We start from the raw sequence: 19573 nt of genomic DNA, 5'->3' as shown, positions 1-19573 counted from the left end.
ATAACGTAATGTTTGACCTAGTACAAACACAAGGACGACGAGAAACACATTTAATATACAGCCACTGATATTTTATGCAAATTGTTTTATTTAATACACAGCTGTAGTCATTAAAACGCATCTGTATGTTAGTCGGTTGCATCTATAAATGACACAGTGGCGGGACGTAGCCCAGTGGTAAAGCGCTTTGCCTGATGTGCAGTCGGTCTAGGATCAATCCCCGTCGGTGGCCCCACTGGGCTATTTCTCGTTCCAGCCAGTTCACCACGACTGGTAAATTAAAGGACGTAGCACTGCTATCCTGATGTGGGATGGTGCATATAAAAGATCTCTTGCTACTAATGGGGGAAAAACATGTAGCGGGTTTCTTCTCTAAAATTTTATGTCAAAATTACCAACTATTTGATGTCCAATAGCCGATGATTAATAAATCAATGTACTCTAGTGGTGTCGTTAAACAAACAAACTTTAACTTTAACTTAACAATGACAACACAGGCCCGTAGCCAGGATTTTGAGGGGGGGGGGGGGGGGGTCGTTTAGGTTTATGGTGAAGCACGAAGTACCTCACACATATTTAGTGTTTCGTTTACTAACCAGCATAAAATATATCGTTAAATATTGTTTATTTTTGTTTATGTTAACGATGCATTACGAAACATGGCAGCAGTCTTAGTTGCTTAGGGGGATCCGGGGACATAATCAAAAAAAAGTCACCGGTAGGGAGGTCGACCGACCCCCGACCCCCGACCCCCCATTGGCTACGGGCCTGAAACAAACCCAGGACAAGCATCTTTAATTCACTGGTGTTGATGCGGAAGTTAGTCATATAGACCGTGATGCAGTCCAAGTGAACAACCGTCGCATTGTGACACTGATATTGAGGTTACTGTGACACTATCCAGTTTGTCTTTATCTCTCTATATATATGCTGTTATCTGGATCGGGTCGTGGGACCAGTCATAATATAGTTTTTATACACCTCGCCGCGCCAGGCCTAAACACAGCTAAACGCGAGAAGACATAACTGTACACACTGGCATGTTGACCTGAAACATGACGCCTAAACACTTGATGTAACACGGTGTGTATATTTGAATAATTGTCCAACAATCAAACTGGTGAACTGGGGAAATAACAGCGCGGCGTGTGTACGTGTATGTGTGTGTTTGATACGATGGTATCGCCGTGTAACGTACAACTACGGGTTGTTTGTTTTGATGGCAACAAAATGGAACATGTCGTGACGTGATTGTTCTGCCGACGTATCGGTATCCGGTTAACACAAGGCGCTGAAAATAACTATATGACCATCAACGATTCTGTCGCAGCCTATGGTAAGTGTGAATATCATTCCCATGATCCCCAGCTCCAACCCCCATGTCCTCCCCCCCCCTCCCTACACACACATATTTAGTGTTTCTTTTACTAACCAGCATACAACTTTAAAATATATCGTTAAATATTGTTTATTAGAGGGAAACAACTGCAGTTATTACATAGCACATGAAACGTTGTTTATGTTAACGATGCATTACGAAACATGGCAGTAGTCTTAGTTGTATTTAGGCAGTTGGTCGTATTATATGTACAGAATGTTCATAGCAAAACTACATGAATTTATTACATCTGTATCTGTGTCTGTACTTTGGTATATGGGGAGGAATGAATGAATGAATGAATGAATGGATGGATGTTTAACGACACCCCAGCACGAAAAATACATCGGCTATTGAGTGTCAAACTATGGTAAATACAAAACATTAAATATATGGAGAGAAAAAAAATGTAATAAAATTTTGGGTTGAAAAATAGGGGGCGGAATTTAGCTCAGTCTGTTGAGTGCTTGCCTGAGGTGCTTGCGTCGCAGGATCGAACCACCTCGGTGGATCCATTCAGCTGATTTTTTTTCTCGTTCCAACCAGTGCACCACAACTGATCAAAGTATGTGCTTTCCTGTCTGTGGGAAAGTGCATATAAAAGACCCCTTGCTGCATTAGGAAACATGTAGCGGGTTTCCTCTGATGACTATTGTATTGTATTGTATTGTATTGTATTGTATTGTATTGTATTGTATTGTATTGTATTGTTTATTAGCCAAAAACCTCTGTTTATAGGCGTACACAATGTGTGTACAGTTGAAACATGGTGGCAATAATTATAACGTTACATAATATAATAATTTGGCAGGAAAAAGAACAGAGAACAAAAACTTTAATATGGATGGACAGAGTTAGTATTTGTTATTACTGAATATTGTAAAATACACTAAAGTAACAAAAATAGAATATTGTTTCTGGATGGACAAATTATTATTAATGCAGACAAAATTTTTAATTAAAATAGATTTGTTGATTATACTTAATATATATCATAATATAAAATATTGTAGGTATGCATTATTAAACAACCAAATTTCGAGCTTCACAAGCATTAAATAAGAATTTCCCCAAATTTCTAAGTTCTTTAACATTTTGAACAGTTAGAAGTTGAATTAGCTTAAAAACAGAAGGATGTTTTCAATAATAGGGTTTAGTAAATTTGCGTCTTAACTCTGCAAATAAAAATAAAATGAAATTCGTCCTCTTCGTCTAATGTGTTACAACAGAGACAGATTCTATTACATCGTGGTATATTGGAATTACGCCCAGATACAACATTTAATGAAGAAATTCTAAACTTACATATCATTCTTAATAAATGTGGTGCTATATTTTTTGTTAAATAAAACTGTAGGCAAAAGTTATCTGTCAAGTGCTTATAAATAAAGCATCTAGAAGAACCTTCAAAAAAAGATAACATGTCTTGACGAAAAAGATCTTGCAATCTCATGTTTATCATATGTAAAAAATAGAGCTCATTATTAACAGATTGTTGATACCATATATACGACAACCCAAGAGAATCAACAAGCTTTTTAACATTAGTAGCCCAGTTAGTACAAGTTTCACATGCATTATACAAATATTTGTAAACATTCGATAATATACAATTATTACTTTTCAGTAGCGTTAGCCAATATTTTAGAATGATCATATACCTTTTGTATTGTAATGGCATTCGACCTAACTCATTGTAAACACATAAATTCATTGCCTTTTGTGAACTCCTAATAGTACTTTACAAAATTTTATATGTACTTTTTAGATGTCATGTCCTTTATGAAATCCCCACGTTTCACATCCGTAGTTTAAAATAGGTTGGATATATGTGTCGAATAATGACAACTCAGTTTCCTTGTTCAGATAAACGTTTGATACTGATCTTTTAAGACCAAACACTGCTTTTTGTGCTTGAACTGCAACTGTCTTTTGTGTAATATGAAATTTACCATTATATCGAAAGGTTACACCAAGATAGTTAAAATCATCCACTATATCAACTACGAGTTATAATTACCAAATGTTTGACATACAATGACCGATGATTAATTAATCAATGTGCTCCAATGGTGTCGTTAAACAAAAGAAACAACAAACAAACTATAAATTATCGGTTGGGTATACGAGTTTGTGTTACAAAGTACATGTATATCTGACCCAATAAAAAAGGGAAACAAACAAAGCAAAACACTAAGCAAACCAAGAACAACAACAAAACCAAAACAACCCCAAACAAAACAAACAACCAACCAACATTATGGAAACAGGACAATGTTCAAATTAACTACAAGTTTCGTAGGGTTTCAAATTTGCCTTCTACATATATTTTATATTGACAAACGTTTCACAATTATTTTGTAAATAAAGCTTTACATTTGGTTCAGTTTTTGAAATCGTTTACGAAAATAAAATAAAATAAAATAGCGGCAAATGTGTGCAACAGAACAGTGAATATTTGCAAAATACCAAGTAATTATATTGTGTCTACATACGACTAATATTTATTCTCGTTCAAGGTTTACTTTTAAAAATGGTGCATGAAACAAAGTTGAATTTTTAAAAAATGCTATATTATTGAAATCCGACTCGACATCTAGGCTACTGTACATACTGAAAACGATAGTCGTTTGGCCAACATATTTTTCTTTTCCTTTCCATTTTTCTAAAAAAAATTAAATGTGTGTTTTTTTGTTTTGTTTTGTTGTTTTTTTGTTTGGGGTTTGTTTGAGGGGCTTTTTTCACAACGGCACATGTGTTTTTTCCTAGATTGAAATGCATTTTTTACTTCTACTTGGTGGACCAATCCATTGTTTTTTCCGTTCCAACCAGTGCCATTAGTATATCAAAGGCCTTGGTGTGTGCTGTCTTGTTTGTTGGCAAATGCACACAACAGACAGCTTGCTGATAATGGGAAAATGTAGCGGGTTTTCTTTGAAGACTGTGTCAGAATGACACCCAAACGCCGATGATTAATAAGTCAGTGTGTTCTAGAGGTGTCGTTAAACAAAAACAAATTTGAATTTTGTTGAGACGGAGTCTCTGTATACCGTCTCTATAGTTTCACGAAGACAAGGTCACGAAGACAAGGTCACGGCGCTCTGTCTTATTAACGCGCACCGATACTCGGCTAACTTCACAAACACACCGCTGTGCAGCCAACACCCACTATACACAAATAGGCAAATTATGTGTCACTTTGTGTTATATTTAAATTCCATGCATGTGATCGCACTGACTGAATAGATTGAGCAAGATAAAAAAATCTTTTCAGGACATAAAAATAAAGCTGGCGTTAAAAACGTCAATTTAAAGGGACACGCTCTAGTTGTTAACCATTACGCCGTTGTTTTTCGCTATTAAACCCATTTTTTTCACAAATAAAATTGCACTTTACTTACCGTTTGTTATTTAGAATATACATTTCCATTCACCTGAAGTGTTTTTTGGTAATCCTGGTAATCCTGGTGTTTGTAATACCACAAAATGCATTTTTCGTATTTCTTAAAAAGCCACGTGCCTCTGAGAAAAAACCGTCGAGCAGTCAAGGTCTAATCTATTTTTAGAGGGGATATTCCCATTTCAGTATCACAGACGTTGGTATACCACGTGACCGTTATCATTTTGGTTCGGTTTGTTTTCTCGTGCACGGTTCGCGCAATCAACATCCGATTTGTTGTTGTTTGCTTGTTGTTCATTTGTGAGATTTTTCTTCACAGTTCGTGAACATTTTCATTAACAATAAAGTTCAGAAAAGTAAGTATCTCAATACAAAACGTTACAAACCCTTAAACCAATAATTTTGCTAAGTCTTACGATATCTGGAGAGGAGATATAACCTTTGGGGGTGGGTGGGGGGGGGGGGGGGGGGGGGGGGGACACAAGCTATATTGTTACCTTTATTTAAATAGAGTAGGAAAAACAAAATCTTACATTTTCGTCCTGGGGAGGGGAAGTGCCTCTCCACCCCTGACGACGACGACGACTACTACTACTACTACTACCACCACCACTACCACTACCACCCACTCCCCACCACCACCACCAATAATACGGTGCATCTAACTGCTAATAACAATAGGTTAGCCACTAGTACCCGGTTCCGAATAGCAAATGTAGGCTAATTGCGGTTAATACAAAATATATAAAATTTATTATTTCAAACACTGTTGTATAGTCAACATAGTCCGTGTCGTCTTATTCCCATTCAAGTATCATGATTGCTGCAGCAGCCACTTCCTAACAGAAGCACCCATGTTCGTAAAGTAACTTCTTGTTCCAAACTCATTCCTTTCGCTGTCCTGGACAGAACAGTTGGAACACGTCCAGGAGAGGTGAAAGGAACGCACCCCAAATCTGTGTGTACTCTGTGAAATTTGTCGTGACGTAGGCATTTTTGTGCTTCAAGCGACATCTACCGGTGACATCAGAATACTAACTTTCAAAATTATTTCAAGCAATTGGGACATGGGATTCCCATGGTATTTATCGATATAAAACCTGCTAGGGCTAAAATCACAAGGCCGTGCCAAGTGGAGGTTAGTACGACAAAGTGCCCTTTTTAGTTTAAAAGTTAAAAGTTTGTTTTGTTTAATGACACCACTAGAGCACATAGGATTTTAATCAACGACTACTGGATGTTAAACATTTGGTAAATTTGACACTTAGTCTTAGAGAGGAAACTCGCTACATTTTTCCATTAGTAGCTAGGATTGTTTTTGAAATAATAACACATACCACGTCCTTTGTTATTCCAGTCGTGGTGCACTGGCTGGAACGAGAAATAGCCCAATGGGCCCACCGAAGGGGATCGACCCTAAACCGACCGCGCATCAAGCAAGCGCTTTACCACTAGGCTACGTTTAAGTTCGAGCCCATGTGTTATGTTTTATGATTGTGAAAGTCATTTTAAATATTTTAAATTCTACCTTTCTTTATAAAGTGCGTCTCCCTTTCCACAGTACAACGAATTCCAGCTCAGCTGCTGGTTATATTTATAGTTTATGCTTTGGGGGTATCACTGTCGGTCACGTAACGTCACCAAAAGATTGTTTGAACAGTCACCAGAGAGCTTTGTACTAAATGCTGTCAGATTGATCCATAAAGGAAGTACATGTATCCTATCACATGATGTTTATATGACCCATTCGTAACAATTCTCGCACGAATTGCTGCAAGATTTCACAGTCTTATCCAAGTTCAAGGTATGCCCTTTTTCATGACGGTGAGGTGTGGTACAGCCAGAGGGATGGAAGGTATTGTATGGTTTATGGGTTGTGGGGTAAGGTGGGATGGGGGCTGTTTGGCTGTTTTTATATCTGCGTAAGGGATACGTTCAGCTAGTCGTGTGTCGCTAACGCTTTCAAGACCGGTGTTTACACTACTCGTACATTAAACCGAATTACAACTTCTGGAACCAGTCAAAACAGTTTGAAAACGTTTAGCGAAAATGACTTACATTGACTTAAGTACGTTTATGAATACGAAGCCTAGAGATCAAATGCCAAGCTAATGGTTAAGCAATTAATATAGTTTTGCGACAATGGCTGTTTAGAACTTGCAATGGTAGAGACAGAGAGAGACAGACAGTTAGACAGACAGACATAGAGAGATAGACAGATATTCAGAAATACAGATATATATATATATATATATATATATATATATATATATATATATATATATAGAGAGAGAGAGAGAGAGAGAGAGAGAGAGAGAGAGAGAGAGAGAGAGAGAGAGAGAGAGAACACAAAAGACAGAGAGAGAGAGAGAGAGAGAGAGAGAGGGGGGGGGGGGGGGGAGGGAGAGAGAGAGCCAAATACAGAGGGCGACTGAGAGACAAGATAGACAGCATAGAGTGAAAGAAAGAGACAGACACAGAGAGAGAGAGAGAGAGAGAGAGAGAGAGAGAGAGAGAGAGAGAGAGAGAGAGAGAGCAGAGAGAACAAAAAAGGGAGAGAGATAGAGAGAGAGAGTATAAGCCAGATGTTGACTAATCGGCAGTACTTAGGGTGGAGTTCGGAGATTCTAATACACATCTTTGTGTAACTATCACTATCCTATCTATATATAATGTATATGTTATTGTCAGAGTGTGTTTCGGTATTGTCAATATCATATATTAGGAATAAAAATTGTATTATGCGAGCCTCTATATATTGATTTTTTGATTGAAAACATATTTTATTGCATATAATATAATTATTCCATGATAAAATTAATTCTGTAAATCGGTAAATAAATTGCCGAAATGGGCCTAAAATATTCATAAGACATAAAATCTAAGATGGGATTCAAAATGAATAATTTTAAATAAGTTCAAGAGAACTAAATACTCGTGTTTATTTTGTTATTCAGCATGTTCCATCTGATTAGCTGCTTCATGTTACAAAGGCATATTTCTATCTATGACGTATCAAAGTTCGAGGTGCACCGTCAAATATTTACGGAGTACAAACATATGTGACATTGATTATTTGTGCAAATACTATCATCCATTAGCAATAAATAAATACACTTTTTTTTGTTATACAGCTGTTATGCAGTATACACCAGAGGTTGAAACTAATGCAGGGGATACCCCCAAACAATGAACTGCAAATTTCAGCAAAAATGACGGTTGCCAATAAAAACATTAATTAAATCTCTTAAATGGAATATGCCTACCCCCATATTTTCTTGCAGGTAGATTAGATGTGAGGTGCCACACGTTTCATTGATGTACTGCCTGTGTGTGTTGATATGCTTCTTATATCAATTTTATTAATCAACGTTAACATTATCGGCAATAGGAATTAGAACCTGCAAGCACTCCCTTCGTAAATAACTCGACAAGATGTATTATTTGTAAAAGCCTGAGTGTGGAGTATTTTAAAAAATTAATTTTAGGTTATGTAGAAATTAAATACTATATCATTTGGTCCCTTAGATATTGTTGTATTTAATCCTACTCCAAACGATTTGGCTCATTAAATAAATTGTGTTTGACTCAATATGTAACATGCCAGGGACACGAGTGTAGCATTCTCTATTTGTATGTTAAGTTCTCGTTTCCTGTCTCCAGTTACTGACAATGCGCACACCACTTGAAAACGGACTCAACACACTGCACTCTTGTCAAGTGTTTACAACTGGCTCTGCGAAATGACATTCTCTATTTGTATGTTAAGTTCTCGTTTCCTGTCTCCAGTTACTGACAATGCGCACACCACTTGAAAACGGACTCAACACACTGCACTCTTGTCAAGTGTTTACAACTGGCTCTGCGAAATGACATTCTCTATTTGTATGTTAAGTTCTCGTTTCCTGTCTCCAGTTACTGACAATGCGCACACCACTTGAAAACGGACTCAACACACTGCACTCTTGTCAAGTGTTTACAACTGGCTCTGCGAAATGACATTCTCTATTTGTATGTTAAGTTCTCGTTTCCTGTCTCCAGTTACTGACAATGCGCACACCACTTGAAAACGGACTCAACACACTGCACTCTTGTCAAGTGTTTACAACTGGCTCTGCGAAATGACATTCTCTATTTGTATGTTAAGTTCTCGTTTCCTGTCTCCAGTTACTGACAATGCGCACACCACTTGAAAACGGACTCAACACACTGCACTCTTGTCAAGTGTTTACAACTGGCTCTGCGAAATGACATTCTCTATTTGTATGTTAAGTTCTCGTTTCCTGTCTCCAGTTACTGACAATGCGCACACCACTTGAAAACGGACTCAACACACTGCACTCTTGTCAAGTGTTTACAACTGGCTCTGCGAAATGACATTCTCTATTTGTATGTTAAGTTCTCGTTTCCTGTCTCCAGTTACTGACAATGCGCACACCACTTGAAAACGGACTCAACACACTGCACTCTTGTCAAGTGTTTACAACTGGCTCTGCGAAATGACATTCTCTATTTATATGTTAAGTTCTCGTTTCCTGTCTCCAGTTACTGACAATGCGCACACCACTTGAAAACGGACTCAACACACTGCACTCTTGTCAAGTGTTTACAACTGGCTCTGCGAAATGACATTCTCTATTTGTATGTTAAGTTCTCGTTTCCTGTCTCCAGTTACTGACAATGCGCACACCACTTGAAAACGGACTCAACACACTGCACTCTTGTCAAGTGTTTACAACTGGCTCTGCGAAATGACATTCTCTATTTGTATGTTAAGTTCTCGTTTCCTGTCTCCAGTTACTGACAATGCGCACACCACTTGAAAACGGACTCAACACACTGCACTCTTGTCAAGTGTTTACAACTGGCTCTGCGAAATGACATTCTCTATTTGTATGTTAAGTTCTCGTTTCCTGTCTCCAGTTACTGACAATGCGCACACCACTTGAAAACGGACTCAACACACTGCACTCTTGTCAAGTGTTTACAACTGGCTCTGCGAAATGACATTCTCTATTTATATGTTAAGTTCTCGTTTCCTGTCTCCAGTTACTGACAATGCGCACACCACTTGAAAACGGACTCAACACACTGCACTCTTGTCAAGTGTTTACAACTGGCTCTGCGAAATGACATTCTCTATTTGTATGTTAAGTTCTCGTTTCCTGTCTCCAGTTACTGACAATGCGCACACCACTTGAAAACGGACTCAACACACTGCACTCTTGTCAAGTGTTTACAACTGGCTCTGCGAAATGACATTCTCTATTTGTATGTTAAGTTCTCGTTTCCTGTCTCCAGTTACTGACAATGCGCACACCACTTGAAAACGGACTCAACACACTGCACTCTTGTCAAGTGTTTACAACTGGCTCTGCGAAATGACATTCTCTATTTGTATGTTAAGTTCTCGTTTCCTGTCTCCAGTTACTGACAATGCGCACACCACTTGAAAACGGACTCAACACACTGCACTCTTGTCAAGTGTTTACAACTGGCTCTGCGAAATGACATTCTCTATTTGTATGTTAAGTTCTCGTTTCCTGTCTCCAGTTACTGACAATGCGCACACCACTTGAAAACGGACTCAACACACTGCACTCTTGTCAAGTGTTTACAACTGGCTCTGCGAAATGACATTCTCTATTTGTATGTTAAGTTCTCGTTTCCTGTCTCCAGTTACTGACAATGCGCACACCACTTGAAAACGGACTCAACACACTGCACTCTTGTCAAGTGTTTACAACTGGCTCTGCGAAATGACATTCTCTATTTGTATGTTAAGTTCTCGTTTCCTGTCTCCAGTTACTGACAATGCGCACACCACTTGAAAACGGACTCAACACACTGCACTCTTGTCAAGTGTTTACAACTGGCTCTGCGAAATGACATTCTCTATTTGTATGTTAAGTTCTCGTTTCCTGTCTCCAGTTACTGACAATGCGCACACCACTTGAAAACGGACTCAACACACTGCACTCTTGTCAAGTGTTTACAACTGGCTCTGCGAAATGACATTCTCTATTTGTATGTTAAGTTCTCGTTTCCTGTCTCCAGTTACTGACAATGCGCACACCACTTGAAAACGGACTCAACACACTGCACTCTTGTCAAGTGTTTACAACTGGCTCTGCGAAATGACATTCTCTATTTATATGTTAAGTTCTCGTTTCCTGTCTCCAGTTACTGACAATGCGCACACCACTTGAAAACGGACTCAACACACTGCACTCTTGTCAAGTGTTTACAACTGGCTCTGCGAAATGACATTCTCTATTTGTATGTTAAGTTCTCGTTTCCTGTCTCCAGTTACTGACAATGCGCACACCACTTGAAAACGGACTCAACACACTGCACTCTTGTCAAGTGTTTACAACTGGCTCTGCGAAATGACATTCTCTATTTGTATGTTAAGTTCTCGTTTCCTGTCTCCAGTTACTGACAATGCGCACACCACTTGAAAACGGACTCAACACACTGCACTCTTGTCAAGTGTTTACAACTGGCTCTGCGAAATGACATTCTCTATTTGTATGTTAAGTTCTCGTTTCCTGTCTCCAGTTACTGACAATGCGCACACCACTTGAAAACGGACTCAACACACTGCACTCTTGTCAAGTGTTTACAACTGGCTCTGCGAAATGACATTCTCTATTTATATGTTAAGTTCTCGTTTCCTGTCTCCAGTTACTGACAATGCGCACACCACTTGAAAACGGACTCAACACACTGCACTCTTGTCAAGTGTTTACAACTGGCTCTGCGAAATGACATTCTCTATTTGTATGTTAAGTTCTCGTTTCCTGTCTCCAGTTACTGACAATGCGCACACCACTTGAAAACGGACTCAACACACTGCACTCTTGTCAAGTGTTTACAACTGGCTCTGCGAAATGACATTCTCTATTTGTATGTTAAGTTCTCGTTTCCTGTCTCCAGTTACTGACAATGCGCACACCACTTGAAAACGGACTCAACACACTGCACTCTTGTCAAGTGTTTACAACTGGCTCTGCGAAATGACATTCTCTATTTATATGTTAAGTTCTCGTTTCCTGTCTCCAGTTACTGACAATGCGCACACCACTTGAAAACGGACTCAACACACTGCACTCTTGTCAAGTGTTTACAACTGGCTCTGCGAAATGACATTCTCTATTTGTATGTTAAGTTCTCGTTTCCTGTCTCCAGTTACTGACAATGCGCACACCACTTGAAAACGGACTCAACACACTGCACTCTTGTCAAGTGTTTACAACTGGCTCTGCGAAATGACATTCTCTATTTGTATGTTAAGTTCTCGTTTCCTGTCTCCAGTTACTGACAATGCGCACACCACTTGAAAACGGACTCAACACACTGCACTCTTGTCAAGTGTTTACAACTGGCTCTGCGAAATGACATTCTCTATTTGTATGTTAAGTTCTCGTTTCCTGTCTCCAGTTACTGACAATGCGCACACCACTTGAAAACGGACTCAACACACTGCAATCTTGTCAAGTGTTTACAACTGGCTCTGCGAAATGACATTCTCTATTTATATGTTAAGTTCTCGTTTCCTGTCTCCAGTTACTGACAATGCGCACACCACTTGAAAACGGACTCAACACACTGCACTCTTGTCAAGTGTTTACAACTGGCTCTGCGAAATGACATTTTATACATTTGTCAGCGCAGTTTTCTGTGCACATTTCGGAAAAATATTTTAAACAAGTAATACTAAATCTATAATACCCAATGCCGTTTTAACAGTTTTCGATCGTTCTGACCGCTTCTAATGTTTTCATCTGTAGTGCCGACAACATTCTTTGTACTAATTCGATGCTGCATTTCGTAAGGATCGTTTTGTGCTCAGGTCCAATCGACTACCGTACACACATGTTAAATATTGCGTACAAAAATGAATTCTATTAATTCAACCGTAGTGGAGGTTGCCATATATGTCAGTTAACACAAGAAATGGCTAACGAAGGCTGGCTATCTATACGGCAGTCATTTTGTTTTTACAGGTAAATACATTTAATTATTATATAACATTTAGTGAAATATCTTAAAATATCAGAGAAATAAAAGTGTTATCAGTCACTCAGTGACGATTAACACATTTCACTCTAAAATATGATATCGTCACTGTAGAAAGTGTTATCTTCACTGTAAGAAAGCCGTAACTATTTTGCTGCTGGCATTTTAAAAATAAAGGTAAATTGCCAAAAGTTATATAATAAATAGAAAATGTCATGTTTTTTTTTGTCAAATATGATTTATATCTCGTAAAGTTTGCAATCATATTACACTCGTCGCGCAAGTGCGACTCATGAAATATGATTGCAAACTTCACGAGATGAGATATAAATAATATTTGACAAAAAAACCCATGAAATATCCTCTATTTATTTGTTACATGCTTCTTAAAATAGCTAAACATTAGGATCCGATCCATCTAAAACTCATACTTAATGCCCGTTTCTGTGTAGCAGACAAACGTAGCATAATTCTAGCTTCAGACTACCAACTGTCACGACGAAGTTTACCAACTCGCCGATTTTACGACTGTCCAGTTTATAGTCTGGGCGCTCTTTCAACTCTATTCTCGTCGTATACAACTCCTACGACCGATTAGTTGTTAATCTGAACTCACCTGTCGTAAGCAAAGTAACTTACAACGCTACTGTCGAGTTGGCTAACTGACAGTTGATAGTGTGAAACTAGCATTAGTTTACAGTCACTGTGTGGGTCGTTCCGTGATTACATTATGTGTCGTGGTTATGTCTGATCTCATTTCACGGCTTGCTGTTGGTAAATTACCGAGCACGTTAATGTAATCTGATCCCAAACACAAAGTCAGGGCCATAGCGAGAGTGCATTCAGAGTGTCAAGAAGTACAAGGAAGAGAACTTTGATAAAGAAAGAAAAACAAAAACCCCACCGAACATGGATGGGATGAGACTATTCTTCATGACTCCGATTTTTTGTCCGTTGTCCCATATTTCTGTGTACACGATATACTGTCCCGGAGCTGCCCCCTGACGATGTCAGAGGTCAGATCCAGGATGGGCGTGCCTGAACCTATTTTTTGATATGGGCACGTTAAAAGAGTTCCCATATGCCATATACCTGCCTGCCCGGGGCGGGACGTAGCCCAGTTGTCGATCTGGGATCGATCCCCATCGGTGGCCCTTTGGGCTATTTATCATTCCAGTCAGTGCAGTACGACTGCTATATCAAAGGCCGTGGTATGTGCTATCCTGTCTGTGGTATGGTGCATATAAAAGATCCCTTGCTGCTAATCGAAAAGAGTAGCCCATGAAGTGGCGTCAGCGGGTTTCCTCTCTATATCTGTGTGGTCCTTAACCCCTTGCTACTAATGGAAAAAGTGTAGCAGTTTTCCTCTCTCAGACCATATGTCAAAATCATTAAATGTTTGACATCCAATAGCCGATGATTAATAAATCAATGGGCTCTAGTGGTGTCGTTAAACAAAACAAATTTTAACTTTATCTGGCTGCCTTCTGCTATTCCTATACCTACTGATCTTACAAGAAAAGTGGTAGTCCGATATATTTTAACATGATAAGAAAAACCGAACTTAGTAGTCTGGATTGATATAAAGAGGTGTTCTCATCTCCTACTACACATGTACTTCAAATGGCAGAATAAAACACAAGCCGATTATAAACGAAACCAAATACTGTTTATCTTTTCGTTGGCTATTTGTTTCTCGAGTTAACAAATAATAGTATATAATTACGTACATACAAACATACATACATACATACATACCAACATACATACAACATACTACGTACGTACGTACGTACGTACGTACATACATACATACATACATACATACATACATACATACATATATACATACATACATACATACAACATACATACATACACCTCTTTCCAGTACAAAAGAGTAAAACACCTCTTTTGTACCTCAGATATCTCGACGATATACTTATCATTTGGCCACATTCTAAACAAGAATTTTGGAACTTTTTTGAGCTATTAAATCAACAGGATGACAATATCAAACTTAAGGCCACCATATCAGATAAATCAGTTGACTTTTTGGATGTAACAATTTATAAAGGTACACAGTTTGAAACATCAGGTTACCTAGACTACAAAGTGTTTTTCAAACCAACAGACACACACCAACTTCTCTACTGTAAGTCTTTTCACCCATGCCACACCTTTAAAGGCATTGTTAAATCTCAGATTATTAGATTTCACAGAAATTCGAGTAACAAACAGAATTTCAATGAGGCTTGTTCACTTTTATTTAGTGCTTTAAAACCTAGGGGATATTCAAAACGGTTTTTAAGAAAAATTAAATCTGAAACTGTTCGAGAATTAGAAAATCCCTTTAGGGCAACTGAAGACTATAAACCATACAAACTTCAGCATAACCAATCACCTCAAATAAGCACTGGCTCCTCTACTACTTGTGCCAAAACCAGGTGTAGACTTCACAACTTACTTAAAACGCAGTCGACTTTCAAAAGTCAACAGACCAAAATTGAATATCAAATTCGGACAGACATGAACTGTGATTCTAAAAATGTAGTATATCTAATCACCTGTAATTTATGTAAAAAACAGTACGTAGGACAAACGCAAAACCAACTGAGAATTAGAGCAGTTTGTCACAAGTATGATATTCGGCATGAAGTTGACACCCCTGTCGCCAATCACTTCAATCTACCTGACCATTCGTTAGATGAAAATTTTGAAATAATTCCAATTGAACAACCCCTAATACTTGGTTCAAAAGACGAAACAGACCTCTTGAGACTTGAACGAGAGGCCTTCTGGATTCGTACATTACAGACAAAACAGCCATTTGGAATCAACGTTGAATCTGGTAAAGCTGTAAAAAGAGATAAAATAATTTTTCCAATAATTTACAGTCGACGTAGCGTTGATATTGGTAAACTTATGAAGGAGGAGTTTGTAAATCTGCAAACTGTTATGAAAAACCCTATTACAGCACGTCCGGTTATTGCATATAGAAAAAATCCAAGTCTCAAGGATATCTTAGTCTCCACCCGACTACACGCCGCTTAAGCCTCTAAGCCAATCCATTTTTCAATGGTTGGTTTGTTGTTATCCCTTTCCTAACAATTTTTTAAAAACAAATACATCGTATCCGGCTGTAAACAAAACATAGTACTAGCCAAATAAATTTAAAACAAGACCGAAAAACAGTTATATTTTGTATATCACAACGGTCAATTTAAAATCAATTTCGAATCCCTGGGGCAAAATTAGAAAATAACAATTTTTTAGTTTAAAAAAAATTCCTGAGCCAGTGCATTCATTCATTCTTAAATACATACATACATACATACATACATACATACATACATACATACATACATAAATACAGTTTTAGTGCTTATTACGAGTTCGAGTTCTGTCCACTACGCATACCCGTTTCAAATAGAAAACAAAAATGATAGCCCGGCTAGTGCTAGTTTCGTTATAAATTGCACCCCTCCCATGTACCGCCCCTCGTATTGTACATCGAAACAAACTGCATACCTGAAAACTATCCGGCAGTAGAACTTCCTGAAACTTCATCTACTTGAGTTCACGCACTAGCGAGCTTTATGCGGGGGAGACTAAATCGTAGACACTGAGAGTCGTCAGCCAGTGAGCGTCTACTGAATATTCATGATCAAACGGTTGATCGACATCGAGATTTTACGACATCGAGTAATGTTCTGGTGTATACATGTATAAATTATTCCAACTGTAGATATTAATGTAACAAGTATTTAATAATATACAGTGTGCTTAATAAATTGTGTAATTGAATGTTACGTAGCGTATATCGATGTCGTTGTTTGTTGTTTTCCTGCTCTTCTTCTGTGGGATAATCCCGCCGATATTTTGATGAATTTTACACCAGTGGTTACGGTTATCTAAACGTCAAAATTGTAATGCACGTCTGTACAACTTAATTTCATAAACAAATAAACAAACAACAACAACAAAAATCATTCAACAACTACAGAATGTATAATTTAAAATAATTACTGTATAAATGAGTACAGGTCAAACCGATTACAAAAAATGTTGTCCACTACTGTTAATTATAATTATTTAATTATTTGTAATAACAATTGTCCTAAATAAAAATAATAACAACAACAACACAACAGTAGTTACGGTAGGTTTTTGGAAAATTATAAATTTAAGATTTCAGTAGGTTGGATTATAAATACATTATCTCACTACCAAGTACACATGAAGTCATCCACTGATGTAGTTGACAAATTACACACTTCTTGGCTAATGTCTATTTCCTCAAAGTAAAAGTCTACTTTTGTAGACACAAAATTAATCAATTATCTAAGTGATCAGAGTAGATTTCTGTTTCTTTATTTTTTTAAATATGATTTTTATTAAATAGATTTGAATAAAGTACCACTGAAGGTTCATTTACCTTTAATATACATATACATACATGTATACATACATGTACATACATACATACATACATACATACATACACACACACATACATACGTGACAGTGTGAGTGTGTGTGTGTGTAACCGGCCTCGGTGGCGCAGTGGTTAAGCCATCAGACTACAGGCTGGTAGGTACAGGGTTCGCAACCCCGTACCGGCTCTAGCCCATAGCAAGTTCTTAAGGACTCAATGCATAGGTGTACTACACCCTATTCTCTCTCCCTAACCACTAACCAACTAACAACTAACCCACTGTCCTGGACAGACAGCCCAGATAACTGAGGTGTGTGCCCAAGACAGTGTGCTTGAACCTTAATTGGATATAAGCATGGAAATAAGCTGCAATAAATGTGTGCGTGTGTGAAATACATATGTATAAGTAAACAATTTTTTTTTTTTTTTAATGACACCACTAGAGCACATTGATTCATTGGATGTCAAACATTTGGTAATTCTGACATAGTCTTAGAGAGGAAACCCACTATATTTTTTTCATTAGTAGCAGGTAATCTTTTATATGCACCATACCACGGCTTTTGATATACATGTACCAGTGGTGGTGCACTGGCTGTAATAAGAAATAACACAATGGTCCAATAAAAATGGATCGATCCTAGACCGACCATGCTTTACCAGTGGGCTACGTCCGGCCCCTCCAGTTTATGTAGACACTGAAAATTAAATATGAATATGAATTATTCATCAACTATCTAACTGATCAGGGTAGATTTCCATTTTATTACATATTTATGTGCATTTACATTTCCATTAAAATTATATTGTTATTGGATGTTTTACTGTAGTGGAGTGTAAATTTCAGAAGGGTGGATTTTATGATACTTACATGTATGAGGGTACATTACTACCGTTATATCAGTGGGTAATGTATTTTCAGAAAAACAGTTTATGTAACATTTCAACAAGATGGTATTTTATGATATTACATGTCAGGAGTGAGGGTTCAGAAAAGATACTCTTCCAATTTCAAAAGCGTGGATTTTTACCATACTTAACTACCAAAGGTATATGGATTACACATCCACCGAGGGTAGTTTTCCTTTAATATGTTATATTACATTACACATGTTGGCTAATGTATATTTCAGCTACGTAAACACCGTTTAATGTAGACATGACAATTCAATATGAATGTGATGGCTTAATCTATTATTTAACTGATCAGGGTAGATTTTCTTTTCATGTGTGAAAGTTTGATTTTTGTTTTGATTTTTTTTTGTAACAAGATGTCAATAATCTTACTGCATATTTACTATCCATGTCAGGAGTGGTTTTCAGAAAAGATGACTCTTAAAATTTCAAAAGCGTGGATTTTACCATACTTAACTACCAAAGGTATATGGGCATCATCCACCGAGGGTAGTTTTCCTTTAATATGTTATATTACATTACACATATGTTGGCTAATGTATATTTCAGCTACGTAAACACCATTTAATGTAGACATGACAATTCAATATGAATGTGATGGCTTAATCTATTATTTAACTGATCAGGGTAGATTTTCTTTTCATGTGTGAAAGTTTGATTTTTTTTTTGATTTTTTTTTGTAACAAGATGTCAATAATCTTACTGCATATTTACTATCCATGTCAGGAGTGGTTTTCAGAAAAACAGACACGTAACATTTGAAAAGGGTGGATTTTATGATACTTAACTACTGAGGGTTTAATATGGACATCATCCACCGAGGGTAGTTTTCCTTTAATATGTTATATTACATTATACATATGTTGGCTAATGTATATTTCAGCTATGTAAACACCATTTAATGTAGACATGACTATTCAATATGAATGTGATGGCTTAATCTATTATTTAACTAATCCGGTAGATTTTCTTTTCATGTGTAAAAAGTCTGATTTTTTTTTTTTTTTTTTTTTTTTTTGGTAACAAGATGTCAATAATCTTACTGCATATTTACTATCCATGTCAAGAGTGGTTTTCAGAAAAGATGACTCTTAAAATTTCAAAAGCGTGGATTTTACCATACTTAACTACCTAAGGTATATGGACATCATCCACCAAGGGTAGTTTTCCTTTAATATGTTATATTACATTACACATATGTTGGCTAATGTATATTTCAGCTACGTAAACACCATTTAATGTAGACATGACAATTCAATATGAATGTGATGGCTTAATCTATTATTTAACTGATCAGGGTAAATTATCTTTTCATATCTTTTTTTTTATTTAAATAAATAGATATGAATAACCTTACTGCATATTTACTATATATGTCAGAAGTAGTTTTCAGAAAAGGAGATCCTTAACATTTCAAAAG

General features: G+C 37.2%; 1 protein-coding gene across 2 annotated transcripts in view; it reads left to right on the top strand.

Annotated features, from left to right (window-relative positions):
* Window positions 1–995: 995 nt before the first annotated feature.
* LOC121367764 (kelch-like protein 6) overlaps window positions 996–19573 on the top strand; it is a 32172-nt gene continuing 13594 nt past the window's right edge. The window contains exon 1 of one of the 2 annotated variants that reach the window (XM_041492124.1): window positions 996–1336. The gene's annotated coding sequence lies outside the window, so the exon portion shown is untranslated. Of the gene's footprint in view, window positions 1337–6315; window positions 6634–19573 lie in introns of those variants that run through there. The other variant, XM_041492125.1, reaches the window with a different exon arrangement.

The sequence above is a fragment of the Gigantopelta aegis genome, chromosome 3, assembly GCF_016097555.1.
Source record: "Gigantopelta aegis isolate Gae_Host chromosome 3, Gae_host_genome, whole genome shotgun sequence".
Classification (NCBI taxonomy): Eukaryota; Metazoa; Mollusca; class Gastropoda; order Neomphalida; family Peltospiridae; genus Gigantopelta; species Gigantopelta aegis.
Note: the sequence above shows the minus strand (reverse complement) of the source record. Positions and strands in the feature narration are given on the sequence as shown.